Source organism: Peromyscus maniculatus, chromosome 7, assembly GCF_049852395.1.
Source record: "Peromyscus maniculatus bairdii isolate BWxNUB_F1_BW_parent chromosome 7, HU_Pman_BW_mat_3.1, whole genome shotgun sequence".
Taxonomy (NCBI): domain Eukaryota; kingdom Metazoa; phylum Chordata; class Mammalia; order Rodentia; family Cricetidae; genus Peromyscus; species Peromyscus maniculatus.
Window position 1 is genome coordinate 18,670,777 of NC_134858.1, and position 19,859 is coordinate 18,690,635.

Genomic DNA, 19,859 nt, shown 5'->3' on the forward strand with positions numbered 1-19,859 from the left:
GTCTTCAAATCCATCAGAGACTCAAGAAGGATATAATATTACCCAAGTAAATAGAAAGTGCTGAGCAAACAACTTCCTAAACTAAGAAATGACAGAAACAGTTGGCAGCCTTGTCTCATGTCTCTCATGCTGGCTACAGTACCAAGAAGAGTCTTTCGGCAAAAAATGAACCTGTGTGCCTTGGTTGGCTATCCTGGAAACTAGGACTACTTGGTAAATTGCTGGAAAGATACAAACATACTTGTCTGTGTTTTTGACTTACAATACTCATGATACCATATTACTGGAAATGCTGGAGCTGAGCTCTGAGCTTGGAAATACCTGATCCCACTTTCTGCTTTAAATTTATAGTTTCCCTGAAGTTAGTCTGCACAGTTTCCCCATTGATGTCAGGAGAAAATGCTTCTTGTTTGTTTGTTTGCTTGCTTGCTTGTTTGCTTGTTTGTTTTAATTGAGGTTATCTTAGAGTTTCTATTACTGTGATAAAACACCATGACCAAAAGCAATTTGGAGATGAAAGGGTTTATTTTATCTTATAGCTTATAGTCTACCATTCAGAGAAGTCAAGGAAGGAACTCAAGGCAGGAACTGAAGCAGAGGCCATGGAAGAGTACTGCTTACTAGTTTGCTCAGCCTGTTTTCTTATAGCACTCAGCTTCCTGGTGATCAGGATTACAAGTGCACAACACTGTGTTCAACTATTGTACTATCCCTTTTTAAAAAAAAAACATTTATTTCATCTATGTGGTGTGTGTGTGTGTGTGTGTGTGTGTATCTTGTCCACTGGTGTCAGCAAGCGTCAGAAAAGGGCATTGGATCCCCTGAAGCTGGAGTTGCAGGCATTTATGAGCTCTTGACCTGGGTGCTTGGATTTGAACTTGTACCCTTTGGAAGAACAACATGTGCTCCTAAGGGACAAGCCATCTCCCCAGCCCTGTGCTTGCTGCAAGCTGCAAGACTATGTTATAGAGATTCAGCTGTATATAATAAAGCTATACCTAGAAAGAGTTTCTCTGTGTAGCTTTGGAGCCTGTCCTGGAACTCACTCTGTCGTCCAGGATGGCCTCGAACTCACAGAGATCCGCCTGGCTCTGCTTCCCGAGTGCTGGGAGTGCTGGGATTAAAGGCGTGCGCCACCACCGTCCAGCTCTGAAGACTTTCTTTAAATTTTATTTTTTTGTATGTGAGTTTCACATCATGTACCCCAATCCTACTCATTTCTCAGTCCTTCCATAACCACCCTTCACCTGGTAACAGCCCCCTCAAAAGAAAATAATGAAAAATCAATCTCACCATGGCAGCTTTGGCATGTCACAGTATGTCACACAGTATACCCTTTTGTCCAAAGAGCTTTGCTTGCAAATGTTCATTGCAATGAGTTATTGGTCTGGTTCAAGGCCTCTGGCTTTTGCTACTCCATCCATACTGGATCCTCACTGGGACTCGAATACCCTGCTGTTGTCCTGAGTCATAGAGATCCTGCAGCTTTGGTTCTGCAGGATTGGTCCCTTCACTAGCTCCAGCAGCTCATAGATGGGGTGGATGCTGGAGTGGGCCAACTCAGAGTCCTGGATCTAGACCTTGAGAGTAGCCGAGTTGGTTTGTCTACCAGCTCTCCCCAGCTCAAGACAACAGGGCCAGCTCTCCTGCTCTGCCTTGGCAAGGGGCGGGGCCAGCTCTCCCACACTCACACTATCACAACCAGCTCTCCAAAGCTGGCCTGTCCAAGGGCAGGACCAGGTCTCTGCATCCACACCACTGATGTTGCCACCATGCAGTGGCCAGTGATGGGTGGGGCCTGCTCAATGCAGAGCTCAGACATTAACATGGCCCCAGGTGGTAGCCCAGACCATAGATGTCCACATGGTGGTAACATGGGCCACAGACATCGACACAGACCACTGGTCATTGGCAGTGACAGGTCATCACCACAGCCTCAGGTGGCAGCACAGGCTACTCTCATCAGGCTGTTCCTCACCGAAATGGCATTTCCAGCTCCACCTCTCTTCCTCTCCCATCTCTCTACCACATACTTGCTTATTGTGGTAGTGGCATTCGTGTGAAGGTGGGTGGCCTGAAAACTCTTAATAAGACCCTATAGGGGCTGGAGAGATGGCTCAGCAGTGAAGAGCACTGACTGCTCTTCCAGAGGTCCTGAGTTCAACCACATGGTGGCTCACAACCATCTATAATGAGATCTGGCACCCCCTTCTGGCCTGCAGGTATACATGCAGACAGAATACTGTATACATAATACATACATACATACATACATACATTTTTTTAAAAAAGACCCTATAACATAGATGCTACACAAGAAATGGGGGAAATTTCTAACCCAGGGCCTGAAGTAGTCATGTAAATGTCTTGTTAACTAATTGAAAGGATTGGTCTGGAGAGATGGCTCAGCAGCTACAAGCACTTGCTCTTGCAGAAGACTGGAGTTCAAATCCCCAGTACTCTTATGATGGCTCACAGCTGTCCATCACTCCAGTTCCAGGGGAACTAATGCCCTCTTCTGACCTCCTCCAGCACCAGGCATGCATGTGGCAGCCAGCCACGCATGCGAGAGTGACAAACACATAAAATAATTAGGTAAACAATCAAAAGAAGATGCAGCCAACTGAATATATGCATATGCTAATAAGAGTTGAAATTTTCAATGGAAAAAAATAAACATGACATCTCCTTACATTTATAAATCAAATTCAAAGGCCATCTGTTGGCTTAAATGAGTCTGTTTTTATATTGGTCAAGAAAAGCAGACTTTTTTCAAGCCTAGTTTTCTGGCATGAAGGCATGAAGGTGTGACATTCCATGACTGTTATAGATGTGAACAGTTTTATTTACTGGGGTCATTAATAGCCTCTAACCTTCTAGGTAAACATTTAACTTTGAAGCATTAGCATATGATGATTCACTGGCTTGAAATCCTTCTTTCCTTATATGTACATGTTGGAACCATTAGGGCTTCAGCTTTTAAGTCCATATGCCCAGACAAAGGAACAAATTCACATGTATTATCTGCAGTGTGCCATGGTTTACGTAAGACCTGCCTATAGTTCAAATGAGATTGTTAGTTTTGTATCTCAAATTAGTTCCTGCCAACCCAGCAACTAAGAAAATGCCTTTGAAAAAACAAAAACTTTCCAAGCATGACCTGGTAATTGTTTTAATGGATTTTCAATGAAGGGTGAAGTGTTAAGTTATGTAGCCTGCAGGCATTCCATAAATATATTCAGACAGACTCAGCAGCCTGCATAGAAAAAAAAATCCAAATATGTACAGGTTCAGTCTTCTTATATTGTTTCTTCTGGGCCCTGGTAGCAAGATTCACAAGAACCTGCTGCGGTGAGTGTGGACCACCCAGAGCACAGAGACACTTTGTACTGGAGCCACTTGTTGGGCAGAGAGCAATGAGCTGCTTTAAGAGAGAGTGAGTGAGAGAGAGAGGAGAGAGAGAGAAAGAGAGAGAGAGAGAGAGAGAGAGAGAGAGAGAGAGAGAGAGAGAGAGGCGGGATTATATGAGCAAGAGATATCGAGACCATGATTGGAAAAAGACAACTAGCCAAACTAGTGGAAACACATGAACTGTGAACCAATAGCTGAGGAGCCCCCATGGGACTGGACTAGGCCCTCTGGATAAGTGAGACAGTTGTTTAGCTTGAACTGTTTAGAGGGCCCCCACGCAGTGAGACCAGGAGCTGTCCCTAGTGCATGAGCCGGCTTTTTGGAACCTAGGGCCTATGCTGAGACACTTTGCTCATCCTTGATGCAGGGAAGAGGGGCTTGGACCTGCCTCAACTGAATGTACCAGGCTCTGCTGACTCCCCAGGGGACACCTTGCTTTGTAGGAGGTGAGAATTGGGGATGGGTTGGGAGGGAAGGCTGGGGAATGGGAGGAGAGAGGACAGGGGAATTCATGGTTGATATGTAAAACGAATAGAAAAATCTCTTAATAAAAATAAATAAATAAATAAAAAGAAAAAAAGCTGGCTAGAAACAAGTCAAGCTAAGATTGGGCATTAAAAAAAAACACATGATCATCTCATTTGATGCTGAAAAAGCATCCTCTTGATTCCTGTGGACACAAAAGCAGAGCCTCCTTTCCAAAGAAACATATTCTTAGATCCAAATTTTGAAGTCAAGATAACCTTTAATATATATAGGTTTAACTTAACAGCCTTTATAATCAAATGTCTTTCTGCAGTTAGCTCATTAACAGTCAAAAATTTAAAGAAAACATAATATACATAATCCAGACTCTGTAATTTCCATCTTTACATGGCTATTTTTATATTATTTTTATTGTCTCTTTAAAGACTTCATTTTTAAAAACTATTTCATTTCTTTATATAACTGCCTATATTCATTTTCCTCTGTCTTTTAAGCCTACGCACATTTTTACATACATTGTAAACCGTTTAGAGACTTATTCCATCTGAATCTGTCTTCTTGTGTATCTGTGATTCTTTTCTGACCAGGAGAGATTTTAAACTGCTAAGCTGCGTGGCTAGGATGAAAGCGGCAGCAGCCCTGGCTGCTGGTTCCACCCTGCTCGGCTTTTCAACATGGCGTGGGTACCTCGGGTACCAAGGTGTCACGTTCAAACTCCCAATTCTAGGAAGCAGTCTTAAGCAATGTGCCTGTGTTTTTAAGCCTGAGGCTGTGCTCCCAAGGCTACAGGCAGCAGCTGAGAGAAGCCTCTTTGTATTGTGGCCCATGAGAGCCCACCGGAGCCCACCGTGTAGCCGCTGAAGCCTGCCGTGACCAAGGGACACGTCTCTCTGTACCACTGCCAGTAATGAGATACACAAACTAGGAAACTGTTCTTAGCTCCATTTAGGATCTCCTTTTAAGTTCTCTCAGGTTTTCGGTGGAAACTCTTGCCCCATGTTGGGTGCCATTTGTAGGTGGTCATGGTCCCACCTGGCCCCGTGGTTTGGACAAATCTCTCCCATCCGCAGTCCCGGGACCACTTCAAAAGTAATTACACAGAGGCTTATATTATTTACAAACTGTATAGACTATGGCTCCAATTTATATTAGCTAGCTCTTTCAACTTAATTCAACCCATTCCTATTAATCTATGTCTTGTCATATGGCTTCAAGGCTTACCGGTACTTTCACATCTTCCTTCTTATGTGGCTGGATCATCTTTCCTCACTTTGTCTTTCTTCTCTCTCTCTCTCTCTCTCTCTCTCTCTCTCTCTCTCTCTCTCTTTGATTTCCTGCCTGGCTGTAAGTTTTCTTGCCATAGGCCCAAACAGCTTTATTTATTAGCCAGTGGGAGCAACACATATTCATAGCATATAGAAAGACATACCACAGCATGAGTGCAAACTTGTACAGCCATTTTGGAAACCAGTATGGTGACTTTTCAGAAAATTGGAAATCAATTTGCCTCGGGACCCAGCAATGCTACTCTTGGGCATATACCAAAGGGATGCTCAATCATACCACAAAAACATTTGCTCAACTATGTTCATAGCAGCATTTATTCATAATAGCCAGAGCCTGGAAACAACCTAGATGCCTCTCCACCGAAGAATAAATTTAAAAAATGTGGTACATATACAAAATGGGGTGCTACTCAGCTGTAAAAAACAATGGCATCATGAAACTTGAAGGTAAATGAATGGAACTAGAAAATATCATCCTGAGTGAGATAACCCAGGATAAGAAAGACAAACAAGATATGTACTTACTCATAAGTGGAAACTAGATGTAAAGCAAAGGATAACCAGATTACAACCCACAGCTCCAGAGAAACTAGGTAACAAGGAGGACCCTAAGAGGGACACATGGATCATGCTGAGAAGGGTAAATAGGTTAAACTGGGGGTGGGGTGGTACACCCATGATGGGGGATGAGAACATGAGGGAATGGTTGGTTAATCTTGGGGAAGAATGGAGGGGGAAAGCAATGAAAGAGATATCTTGATAAAGGGAGCTATTAGGGAGAAATCTGGTGCTAGGGAAATTTCCAGGAATCCACAAGGATGACCCCAGCTAAGACTACTAACAATAGTGGAGAGGGTGCCTGGACTGGCCTTCCTGTAATTATAATGGTGAGTACCCCAACTGTCATCATTGAGCCTTCATCCAATAACTGATGAAAGCAGACACAGAGATTCATAGCCAACCCGAGGCTGAGCTCCAGGAATCTAGCTGGAAAGGGAGGAAGGATTGTATGAGTAAGGAGGGTCAAGATCATGATGGGGAGGTCTGCAGAGACAACTGAATCAGGCTCGTGGGAACTCACCAACTCTAGATGGAGAGCTGTGGAGCCTGCATAGGACCTAACTGGGCCTGCTGCAAATGAAGACAGTTGTGTAGCTTGGTGTGTTTGAGGAGCCCGGGCAGTGGGATTAGGATCTATCCCTGGTGCATGAGTTGGCTTTTTGGAGCTCATTCCCTATGCTGGGATGCCTTGCTCATCCTTGACGAAATGGGGAGGGGCTTGGTCCTGCCTCAGCTGAATGTACCAGGCTTTGTAGACTCCCCATGTAGACTTACCATTTTGGAGGAGTGGATGGGGGTGGAGTGGGGGTGGGGAGGTGGCAGGGAGAGCAGGAGGGGTGATGGGAGGGGCAATTGTGGCTGGTACATAAATTTAAAAAAATAAAGCATGGTGAAATCCAGCAGCCCTCACATTCCAGTGTGTCTTAGTAGATATCACTCCTTTCCCAGCAGTCAAAAGGTTCAAAGACAACACAACATACAGTATCCACACTCTGTGTATTTTTCATCTTTATGTGGCTTATAATATAATATATATGTATATATATTTCATTTTTAAGGATTTTATTTTAAAAGTATATTTTTTATTTGACTATTTTTTTTCTCTTCTCACTCCTGAGCACCTTTTAAAAGACAGTGTGACCCTTTTAGAGGCTCTCTTTGTCTGAATCTGTCCTTATTGTGCATCTGTAACCTTTTTTTGTCTGCATGAGCAAAATCCAAACTGTTGTGAAACTTTGATCAAGGTGTGCTGGTGGCTGGCTCCTCCCCAACTTGGTTCCCTGAGAACTTAGCCTTACTGTGGAGGTACCTGTGGGAGCCATGGTTACCTCACCAACTCTGGGGAGTTTTGGGGTCCACACTGCCACCAAGTAGTGAGCTGCCCAGTTTTTGATGCTAATGCTAAGTCAGGAAGCCATCTCTTAAAGGATCTGTGCCTCTGTTCACTGCTAGAAAGCAGAGCTTACTCAAGAAAAAACGGTTACCAAGAAGCCGAGTTTGACTCCATTCATGTACGCCTAGAATCCTTTTCCAAGTTCTCTCAGGTTTCTCAAGGAAATTCAGGCCCCACATTGGGCACCATTTGTAAGCTGAAGATCCCCCTACCCCATGTTCCGAAATAATCAACACAGAAACTTTTTTAATTTAATTTTTTATTTTTATTAAGAAATTTTCTATTCATTTTACATACCAACCACAGATCTCTCTCTCCTCCTTCCTCCTACCCCACTGCCTTCCTCCCCAACCCACACCCATTCCCACCTCCTCCAAGGCAAGGTCTCCCATGGGGCCAGCAGAGCCTGGTACGTTTAGTTGTGGCAGGTCCAAGCCCCCCTCCCCCTGACCCCTGCACCAAGGCTGCACAAGGTGTCCCACCATAGTCACTGGGCTCCCAAAACCTGGCTCTTGCACCAGGGATGGTTCCAATCTCACTGCCTGAGGGCCCCCCAAACAGTTCAAGCTAAACAAATGTCTTGCCTATCCACAGGGCCTAGTCCACTCCCATGGGGGCTCCACAGCTACTGGTCCACAGTTCATGAGTTTCCACCAGTTTGGCTGGCCATCTCTGTACATTCTGTACGTTTTACCATTATGTTCAACACAGAAACTTAACATGAATTACAAATACTCGGCCAGTAGTTCAGGCTTGATAATATCTAACTCGTACTCTTAAATGAACCAATATTTCTTATCTATGCTTTGCTTAGTATCTTGTTACCTTATTTTTTACATGTCCTGCTTTCTCTGCATCTAGCAGCAGCTCTCTCCGACACCACCCTTCTTCATCCCATCTTCATCTTCATTCTGAGTTTGGCTTTCCTGCCTAACTTGCCTGTACAGCTATTGGTCAGTCAGCTTGTTTATTAAACCTATCATAGCCATATATATTCCCACAGGTTTATTTCTCAGCACAGGCCAGGACCATACTGACCCCTCAGTGCCCAGGGTACTCTGCCCCAGGCCTGTGTCCATGTATATCTTTGCCCAGCTGTCTGTCCATGTGCTGAGCAGCACCATACAAACTTCTCAGTGCCTGGGGTACTCTGCCCCAGGCCTATATGTGTGTATACCTTCACCCAGCTGTCTGCTGATGCGCTGGACCATACTGACTCCTCAGTGCCTGGGGTACTCTGCCCAGTCCTTTGTGTGTGTTTGTGTGTGTGTCTGTGTGTGTGTGTCTGTGTGTGTGTGTGTGTGTGTGTGTGTTTGTGTGTCTGTGTGTGTTTGTGTCTTCGCCCCATCAGTTCGTTTTGGAGCAGGGCCATGTTTTCTCTTCTTTCTCAGAGCCTAGGGCAGAGGGCCTCCAGATCTTCCTTCATGCATGTGTTTTCATGGCTCATTCCTCTCATTCCTCCCAGGCAGCCCGTGGAGGTCCAACAGAGGCTGTTTCCAGCTCAGCTGGATCTAGAAACAGAATAAGTTTGATCAGGAGACATGGATAAGGTTTTGACCAAGTTTTTGACAATGTTTGATATTCCCCAGACAGATCCGGGTGAGGTGACCACCCTAGGTCCCATCCCTGCTACCTTGTGTTTGGGGAAAGTTTCTGCTGGTTTTGATTCTTTTTCTGTGTCTTGTCTCAAGCTGGGAACAACACTTCTTAGGGCACTGAGCTCTTCCCTCTTGGGGCAATTCTCCTGCTTGTCACCAGCAACCTTCACATCTGCTCCCCAGTAAAAGGACCAAAGCAGATGATGTACTACGTCTCACATGACTGTCTTTCTAAGAATATTCCTAAGAAGTGCTCAGTTATTCCTTCTCACCACTGGGCTTAAGTCTGTGGGAGCAGCTCTGTGAGGGACTCATGAGAAAGGGACAAGGTACTCGGATGGAGACATAGCAGATAAATGAAGAGTTATTAATAAAACACTCAGTTCTGAGGCGGGGGAAACACAACGAAGGTTTAGGTCAGGTCATGTGGGCAATGAGGCCAGGGACACAGGTCAGGAGCAAGTAGAGGGTGAAAAAGATCCCAAAGCCTCCATGGACTGCCAGGTACAGAACTCAGTGCCAAAATGGCCTGGGGCAACTGGAGGAGGAGGGGAGTGGGCTCTGGGTAAGAAGAGGTAATCAGAGAAAGTGTGATTGAAGGATGTAGCCAGGGAGGTGGGCTCTTGACGCTCTAGGCAGGACACACAGGACAATCCCAATGCATGAACAATGAGAGAATGTGGTCATCACATCTAGTGATGAGCAAAGGCTATGACGTCACTGCAGAGGCTCCTGGGAAGACAACTGGAGGAAAAAATAGTTTACAAACCAATGCCTACAGAAGAGGAGAAAGAGCTCAGAATTCATTGACTGGAACACACAGGAGTCCCACAGACCTCAGGGGGCAAACAGAGGTGGCCGGAAGCAATGGCAACGTGATAGTACAAGATGGGAACAGGAAAGTGAGTGCTGCACATGTGTGAGTCTGTGGCCCTCGTGTTCTGAGGAGAGGTGATGCCCAAGTGTCCAGGCCTTTTAGCCCTACGAATGTCTACCATAGTCATAGGGAGGACTGCAAGGCCCACCCTCTGCATCTTGAGTACTCACACAAAAATATTTGAAATGCAGGCCAAAACCGGATCACAAGCCCATATCCCTCATCACTCACTAGGTCTGAGGCTCCCAGATGGACAGGCAGTGCTCTAACCTCCTTTGCCTGGTACCCGATAGCACCTCACGTGTGAAGAGCACAGGCTGCAAATGACGTGAAAGTAAGTTCTGTGCTCACCTCCCAGCTCCACGGTGAGCAGAGCAAAGGCAGAGTCAACTCTGTTCTCACGGCACATGGGCCCTTTAAAGTGTGACTGACAGGACAGAAGGAAACCTGCATGTGGTTGCACATGTATGCACAGACCAGAAAGAGATGTTCTTCTCTAGCACTCAGGGACCCAATCTCTAAGACTCATGTCTGCAGGTTTGTGCCACGGGCCCATGAGAAAGTTGTGCCCCACCAAGTAGATCCCTCTATCACAGGTCAGCATCCCAAAGCCAGACTTTGATGGACACAGTTGACTAGAGTGAGCACCACAAAGGAGACAGGAGGGAGCAGATGTTCTGGCAAAGATCCATTTGAATGGTGGAGCCTCCAGCACGCACAGCAGCGTCCGCAGCCAGCGCTGCTCACCCTAGTGCATTGAAAGGAAAATCATGTCTACCCACACACACGTCTCAACCTCTCCTCTGCTCCCTCAGCCTCTGAAGCACAAGGTGACCTGGCTGCTCCTGGTCCCTCACTGCATCCCACAGGGATGTGTTGACTTTACCCCATTCTCCTCCTCCCTCTTCAGGGTCCTTACATCCCAATGTACCATAACTGCTATATTTGTCAAGAAGAATAGATGCTGGTTCCCACATTCCTGCCTGTGCCAGATGAAGCCAAACTGCCTCTCATAAGATCAACTTCAATTTTCCTCTGGTTCATAGACTATCAATGGAGTTTTCTAAATGCCAACATACAACAATTTAGAAAACCAGTTATGAGGCTAGAGAGATGGCTCAGCAGTTTAGACCTGAGTTGAGGTCTCAGCACCCATTTCAGGCATTTCATGACTACCTGTGATCTCAGCTCCAGGGATGGGATCCAACACACAGTTCTGACCTCCACAGGCACTGCACACATGTGGCATGCACTCACAGGGTACACACACACACACACACACACACACACACACACACACACACACACACAGAGAGAGAGAGAGAGAGAGAGAGAGAGAGAGAGAGAGAGAGAGAGGGAGAGAGAGAGAGAGAGAGAGAGAGAGAGAGAGAGAGAGAGATAAAATTTAAAAAAATGAAACATCAAAAATGTACTCAAGTATTTCTCACAGCATTTTGTCTACATACCCTTTTGTTGCCCTATGATGAGAAGTCAGAGGTTTTGGCCACTCTCCCTAAAGTTGCTACCCTTGAGATCTGGTCTCATTCACAGAGGTCATGGGGCTTCTGCACTTCCTGATGTCTGTATTATAAACTGCTGCCCACTAGATTTACGTGAAAATTTAGGGCTGAACTTCAGTCCTCACAAGCACGTTCCTAGCTCCTGTCTTCTGGATGTGAAAAAGAACATCCGGAGGTTTGGTGATACCTGATTTATAAAAAGACTAATGCAGCTGAGTGGTGGTGGCATGCCTTTAATCCCAGCACTCGGGAGGCAGAGGCAGGCAGATCTGTGTGAGTTCAAGGTCAGCCTGGTCTCCAAAGTGAGTTCTAGGAAAGGTGCAAAGCTACACAGAAAAAACCTGTCTCGAAAAACCAAAAAAAAAAAAAAAAAAAAAAAAAAAAAAGACTAATGCTTTTGCATCCCATGTCTATGCCATCAGACATACAAAATGGTTTTTAGGGCTTCACAGATTTTTTTTCATTCAGTGATGCATGTTCATTGTCTTTTCTCCAATGTATATATGAGACTCTCCACAAAAGACAACATGTAATAACTAAAATTCTAATAAATGCAAGAACAGAGAGGACCAGGAGACAGGAAAGCAAACTTGACTGGGTTTGACCATTTAGATAATAACAAACTATTTTAAAATCTTGGGCAGATAGCACAGGCGTTACTTTCTCCCTGGAACACACTATCTTCCTGTGTTGAAGGATGACAAGGGACAAAGTATTAAAGAGAAGTTGAATCCTGTGTTGATGCTTAGACAACACAGTATGGGATGGAATGTCACTCTAGACGAGCGTGGAACTGCAGCCCTCTGCTCTGGTGACGCAGGCAGAGCACTGCTTCCACACACCTGAAAACCACGACCGGACTCTCCCAGCCCTTTGGCGCCCCTAACGGAGGTGCAAACTCTCCACTCCTGGGTCCTTTCCCATTGAACCTGACCAGGGATGCATTATTTACCACTCCTGTATTCTGTATTTCTCAAGCTGACCACATCACTCTTTGAGTCTGTAGTGTATGGAATAAAGTGAGTACAGAAAATAACTTACACATACATTATTGTCTCTAGCAGGGGAAGCCACACTGCTTCACTAAAGGACCACCTCAGCTTTCCTTTCATTCATATCATTCAATAGAATTAAGATGGGTATTAAAATACATTTGTAAATCCTGTGGTTGTAGTTGTACTGATGACTACATAATGTACACTTAACATAGCAAAAAATATTATAAAACATCATATACTTATGAAATGCAAAATAATATATGACTACTCTAAATAATTCAAAATAATTACAGAAACAATCTCCCTTAGACCAGGAAAATACTGAAATAAGTATTATAATTAAAAGAGATTTCAGCTGGGCGGTGGTAGAGCACGCCTTTAATCCCAGCACTCGGGAGGCAGAGCCAGGTGGATCTCTGTGAGTTTGAGGCCAGCCTGGGCTACCAAGTGAGTTCCAGGAGAGGCGCAAAGCTACACAGAGAAACCCTGTCTCGAAAAACCAAAAAAAAAGAGATTTCTATCACTTCTTCAGGCCATTTTCAAACCAGGACAATTGGCACTATTTTAAACATCAGTCAAACTGCTTTTCTCCACTGCAGATCAAATTCTATATATTGCATTATTAACCAAATATGCTTTTATTCTTAATTGCTTTTATATTATTATTATTAATACAATTATCATTATACCCGGGTAGGTACATGAAGTATGTGTTAGAGTACATGCCATGGCACATGTGTGGGGTTCAGAAGACAACTTGGAGCAGATGATTCTCTCCTTTCAACTTTATGGAGGTTGCAACTCATGTCACAGGTTATAAAAGGCAAGTACATTTACTAAGGAAGCCATCTCACCAGACCTAGCATAGACAATTTGAATCTTGATAGAGTATACATTGTTTTAGAAAAAGGAACATACCACCAAGCATATGATGCAATCATACTGAAGTATTCACTCTTTGTGATATAGTGATAGCTTATTGGAGAGTGGGTAATTCATTATTACACTTAAAAACCGACTATTACGTATCATTTATTCCTCCTTCTGGTTTTCTTTTACAATGAAATCATTTGTATTCACTGCATAAAGTATCTGTCCAGGTTCAGACCAGCAAACTGACATTAAGGTGAGCAAGAATGGTGATTTGGAACGTGATCAACACCATGGCTTGGACAAAGTTCCAAATGAGAATTTTCACAAGAGTGAGGCATTAGGTAAATACTGAGTGCTACTCTGAGTAGTTATCTATTTCTGCCCCAGGGTGTGTAGCTCGCACAGCCTCACAACTTCTAGATGACACTTACACTGCCTTGACCTATCACTAAAGCATCTTCCCATTCCTAAATGCACTAGAACAGGGTAAGGGGTGATCTGGTACTCACAGGGTGTGTTTCTCCCAAATCGTGAGCCTCGACACTGTATCACCATTGGTTCTTTCTATGTGCTTTGGACATCACCACAGTGATGAGATCAGGATTCCTGCAGCAATGACTACCCTGGCATATGTTACCTCAATCTCTACCTTATCATATGCATTCATATTGGATTTGGAAATCCAGAAATTTACACAGACTACAAAATCTCTTGTATGACAATTAATGATCTCAGATCCTAATAATGAGCCCAGATAGCGAGATTTAGAGCCACAGAATTTGGAACTCTGTGTGGGATTCCCCTCTCAGCCCTCTCACCTAAAAGCAACACAGGTTTGGGTTCATTCATCATTGTGTCTCCTTGATTCCACCCAGGGGATGTGAATAACTAAAGACATACTGTAGTGCTGTTCCCGAGTGACTCAATGAACACAAGGCATGTGGTGTAAATGCTGAGGAAGGTTAGTTATTGGCAGAATGTGCTGCCACAGACCTCACAACTTAGTTGGTTCATAGACACATAAACCCACAGGTAACACATTCTCAAGCAATTGTTCTTCTGGAACATAACCATGCTTTTTGTGAAAGTGTTCATTTTTAATTTCACATGGACTTGGCTTGGACAGAGTTGTAGAAAGGTTTAAAAATAGTTCCTAATTTGGCCTGAGTGCATCCTCAGAATCTACTTCTAACATAGGCCACCATTATTCTCCAGAATGTTGTAGATTCCTAACTATGGCTATTATATCCTGTTTGAATGAGGACTCACAAACACTGAGTAGACTGAAATTCTACTGAAGGTCTGCTATGGCTACAGAAAATTGACCATCATACATTATTAATGCCTCACAAATATGAGGGCTACTATGTTTAGCCACTGGCCAACTCATAGGAAAGGCCAGTTTATCAAGGCAAGCACTGCATCTCCTGAGCTACCAACACAGCCCTCAAAAGGGGCATAAAGTCTGACAGGTTTACCAAATGGAGTTTTTATGTTCAGTTTCTAAGTCATTAGACATGCACAATAAATCTCAGGAGTTTGTTAATGTGATACATGTTCCTTCTGTCTGCATTCTCTATACCATAGGTGATATATGTTCCTCCCCTCTGCATCTGCCATACCATAAGTGATATATGTTCCTTCCATCTCCATCCTCTATACCATAAGAGATATATGTTCCTTCCGTCTGCATCCTCTATACCATATGTGATACATGTTCCTTCCATCTACATCCTCTATACCATATGTGATATATGTTCCTCCCCTCTGCATTTCCCTATACCATGGGTGATATATGTTCCTTCTGTTTCAGTAAGAAGTGGCACGTGGAAAATAACTAAAATACATAATACTGAAAACTGTCAGGTCAAGGACACAGGAGAAAATGGGATTCAGTCTGAGGAACTAAATAAGGATAAACAGAAACACAACAATGTCTTTGTACTCAGATGCTTTTGAGGAAGATGAAATAGAAGGAATAAATGAAGAAGTGAGTCTTCTTTTTTACAATTCACATTCATGACATGATGTGGATAATTCATACAAGACCATAAACTGATGACTTTGTGTTCTAGTTTGAATGTAAAATGTCCCCCATAGCTTTGTGTGTTTAAACATGTAGTATGGAGCTGGTGGTGTTGTTTGGGAAGGGTTTGGATCCTTTAAAGGTGGAGTATCCTTGGGTGAAGGGAGGTTCTGGGAAGACCCCATTCCCACCTCAGTTAACTCTCTGCCTTCTGATTGTGGATGTGAATGCAATGTTAATGTTGTTGTTTGCTTTTGCTCTTTTGAGGGGTCCATCACCCAGTTCCCAAATAAATCACACACAATGGTGTATTCTTAATTATAAATGGCTAGCCTTAGCTTGGCTTGTTTATAACCAGCTTTTCTTAAATTAAATTAACCCATCTATTGTAGCAAAAATCTTAAAAGGTCTTATTAATAAAAACAAACCCAGGAGCCAGGTATTGGGGTGAATGCTGAAAAGATCAGAGAAGCAGAACAAGCCACATCCAACCTCACCTTGACAATTCCTCAGCTGATCTTGTTTCCTCAGACTGAAAGCCTCTGTGTCCTCATGCGAATAGATCTCATTCAAACTGCTGCTAAAAGCTAAAAGCTTAATCAGCTCTAGTTCCTGGTCCTCATGCCTTATGTACCTTTCTGCTTCCTGCCATCACTTCCTGGGATTAAAGGCATGTATATATATCACCATGCCTGGCTGTTTCCAGTGTGGCTTTGAACTCACAGAGATCCAAACGGATCTCTGCCTCCAGAATGCTAGGATTAATCCCATGTGCTACCACTGCCTAAACCTATGTTTAATATAGTAGCTATTCTGTTTTCTGACCCGCAGATAAGTTTATTGGGGTACACAATATGTCAACAACAGTCTATCTTTTGGCTCTGGGCTTTTATGCTTCTCTATTTCTGTCTGTCTGTCTGTCTTACTCTGTTGCTAGTTGTGCAGCTGGGGGACTGGCCCCTTGCATCGTTCTCTCCTTGTTCTCCTGCTCATTCTTCTTTTTCTCCCAGATTTCTCCTTCTATTTATGCTCTCTGCCTGCCAACCCCCCCCCCATTTCTCTCTCCTACCTAGCTGTTCAGCTCTTTATTAGACCATCAGGTGTTTTAGACAGACAAAGTAACACAACCTCACAGAGTTAAACAAATGCAACATAAAAGATTGCAAACCAGCTTTGCATCATTAAACAAATGTTCCAGAGAATAAACAAAAGTAACACACCCTAAAATAATATTCGACAAGATGTTACTGTTGTCCCATGTACCTACAGCCCTCCCTCCCCTGCCAACATCCATGTCTCCACCAACATGATGCAGTGATCCACTTGACAATAAGCCACAATAAACCCTTCCTCCATCAACCTGTTTCATGTCACTGATTTTATCACAGCAATGAGAAAAGGAGATGAAATACGGTGATTCAGGAATAGACCCTGGCTGATACTTCTGTCCACTGAAGGACCCTTGAGTGGACTTTCTTCCCCTGCCTTCCAAGAAAGGAAGAACTTGATTGCTGCTAGATTGTTCATTTGATCTGACCTGGAATGCCTTTACCTACCACTAACAAGTTCAGCATTTTGCAGGTTGGTCTCTCTACCCATTATCAATGTTGTCCTCATCCATTCCATTGAAATCTGGATGAAAGTCAGGAGAGAGATGGATCTGACCAGGAATGACCTACCACCACCAACATCATTGCTTTGAAGGCTGTTCTCCTTACCCAAGTCATCCTCAGAGTCATCCTCATCACTATCATTGATACATGGAAGTCAGTGGAGAGGTGTATGTGGCCAGGAATACCATTACCTACTACTACCAAGAGCATCACTTTGAAGGTTGTTCTTCTTACCAAAGTCATCTTCATTGTTGTCCTCCTCCTTATCATCGATGTCTGGAAGGAAGAAAGTGGAGAGAGTGAGTGAATGACTCATACCTCAGTGACTGTAGTAGGTGAAGCCTTGCTACCTTACACAAGAACAAACTCAGCATTTCTTTGGTTCACATCACTCACTGAGAACCACAATAGACATTCTACTCATGAGATAAAGTAACACTTCACATATTAAAAATACTGCAAAATATGTTCATTCTTTTTACAGAGGAGATACCATCTTATTTGCAGCTACTGTTAATAACAAACTAGGGACTTGAGAGATGGCTCAGTGGTTAAGAGCACTGCTCTTCCAGAGGACTAGGGTTTGATTCCCAGTACCAACACAGTGGTTCACTACCATGTGTAATTCCAATTCTTGGTGATCCAATGCCCTCTCTGGCCTCCACTGGTACTAGGCAACATGTGTACCAACATACATGGCAGGTCAAATACCTTCAAATTGCTTAAATCTAAAGCACAAACTATTGAATTTCCACAGTACCGTCATAAGTGCTACAGGACTTTTCGACTTTTTGCAAGGTCTTTTTTTGAGGTATGTCACTCTGTTCAGGAACCTTGGTACTTCTGAAACCCATTTTTTTCTGTGTAGCAGAAACTAGAATGCATCACAGCAAAAATAGGTTTGGTGAATCATAAAATAAAAGGAAAATTAGTCTTTGTTCTATGATAAACATTTGATCTCATTGCTGATTTGTAAGAACATTGTTTTAATTCAGAATGTCACTTCTGGAAGATCAAGGACATCAGTGAACATTTAAAGCACATGCAACATGGTCAGTGCATGGAAGATCTCAGTCCAGGTAGATGAGACAGTATTGGCAGAAGAGCATTTGACTGAGTGTGCAGAATGGCCAGCATCCAAAATAATTTTATGTACTAATACTGCGTGTGTGTGTGTGTGTGTGTGTGTGTGTGTGTGTGTGTGTGTGTACCATGTCATGGGTGTGGGTTCAGAGGAAAGCTTTGTGGAATTTCTTCTCTCTTCATGTAATCTGGGAATCAAACACGTTGGGTTTGTTTGTTTGTTTGTTTATCTATGAGTGCCTGTATGGATGTATGTGCACCACTTCCATGCCTGAAAACATCACCTTCTCCACCATGCCTTGGCCAAAATCCACTGTATCACTGCAACGGAAGCCAAAGTTGTTTTCTTCCATTATGATTCTGGTGTTTTATTATGGTAACAACAAAACAACTAATACAGAAAACAGTGCCAGAAAGATGGGTTATTGCTGTGACGGACCTGATCATGTTGCTTGGGGGAGGATTATGGAAATGTGGTGTTTTGACACAGAAGATCCACTGAATGCTCAAAACTGAATAAGCTTGCATGTAGAAATTTGGAAAACAAGAATGGTGAAAGGAAGGTAGACAAGCGAGTCTTGGCTTGTGGAGGGGGAGAGGGCAGCCACGTCTCTTGGGAACTGCTTGTGAGAAGTTTGGGTTAAGAATCTGTGAAGTGAAACCTTCTGTCCTTTACTGGGACAATGGCTACTGGGTATCCAGGACTGGGAAATCAGATGACTAGGGGACCAGCATCACAGACACAAGCTCTTCTTAGAACTATTTCCTTCACATCCGCACACAGAAGCTCTGGCTCAGAGCGGGGCCAGGCCACATCCCAAGCTGGCACCCAAACTTGGTGATGTGTCGGAGTCTCCTATGTGCTACTTGCTATGGTGGCAGAAAAGCTACAGGACTGAGGGGTCACGGAAAGAAGCTGAGGCTTGCCACCATGTGGAAGGGCCAGAGTCCCTAGAGAGAGGCTAGGCAAGGCCATTGGTGGATGTCCAGGCTCGGTTGCTAGGAGACCTCAGCATATTAGAGATGGCAGGATGTGGAAGGCAGTGTTTTTGGAGTGCAGCTGGCATGAGCCTCCAAGACAGGCCTGTATGCTGTGGGTGACTGTCTGAGAGCTACAACTCTGCAAGCCTTTGAGTTCCCTGCCAGCTTCCCTGTCTCAACCAACATGATGCAGTGATCCACTTTAACAATAAGCCACAATAAACCCTTCCTCCATCAACCTGTTCCATGTCACTTATTTCATCATAGCAATGAGAAAAGAAACTGAAACACGGTGATTCGGGAACAGACCCTGGGTGATACTTCTGTCCACTGAAGGACCCTTGAGTGGACTTTCTTCCCCTGCCTTCCAAGCAGAAGGAATAACTTGATCGCTGCTAGATTGTTCACTGGATCTGACCAGGAATGCCTTTACCTACCACTAACAGGTTCAGCATTTGCAGGTTGGTCTTTCTACCCAAGTCATTATCAATGTTGTCCTCATCCATTCCATTGAAATCTGGATGAAAGTCAGGAGAGAGATGGATCTGACCAGGAATGACCTACCACCACCAACATCATTGCTTTGAAGGCTGTTCTCCTTACCCAAGTCATCCTCAGAGTCATCCTCATCACTATCATTGATACATGGAAGTCAGTGGAGAGGTGTATGTGGCCAGGTATACCATTACCTACTACTACCAAGAGCATCACTTTGAAGGTTGTTCTCCTTACCAAAGTCATCTTCATTGTCGTCCTCCTCCTTATCATCGATGTCTGGAAGGAAGAAAGTGGAGAGAGTGAGTGAATGACTCATACCTTAGTGACTGTAGTAGGTGAAGCCTTGCTACCTTACACAAGAACAAACTCAGCATTTCTTTGGTTCACATCACTCACTGAGAACCACAATAGACATTCTACTCATGAGATAAAGTAACACTTCACATATTAAAAATACTGCAAAATATGTTCATTCTTTTTACAGAGGAGATACCATCTTATTTGCAGCTACTGTTAATAACAAACTAGGGACTTGAGAGATGGCTCAGTGGTTAAGAGCACTGCTCTTCCAGAGGACTAGGGTTTGATTCCCAGTACCAACACAGTGGTTCACTACCATGTGTAATTCCAATTCTTGGTGATCCAATGCCCTCTC

General features: G+C 43.8%; 1 long non-coding RNA gene across 1 annotated transcript; it reads right to left on the bottom strand.

Moving 5' to 3' along the window:
* Window positions 1–7,379: 7,379 nt before the first annotated feature.
* LOC143274096 (uncharacterized) lies at window positions 7,380–19,497 on the bottom strand. Its single transcript, XR_013052534.1, has 2 exons — window positions 19,439–19,497; window positions 7,380–8,648 (listed from the first exon to the last, which is right to left on the bottom strand). It is a non-coding gene; the product is annotated as an uncharacterized LOC143274096 (long non-coding RNA).
* Window positions 19,498–19,859: the final 362 nt, after the last annotated feature.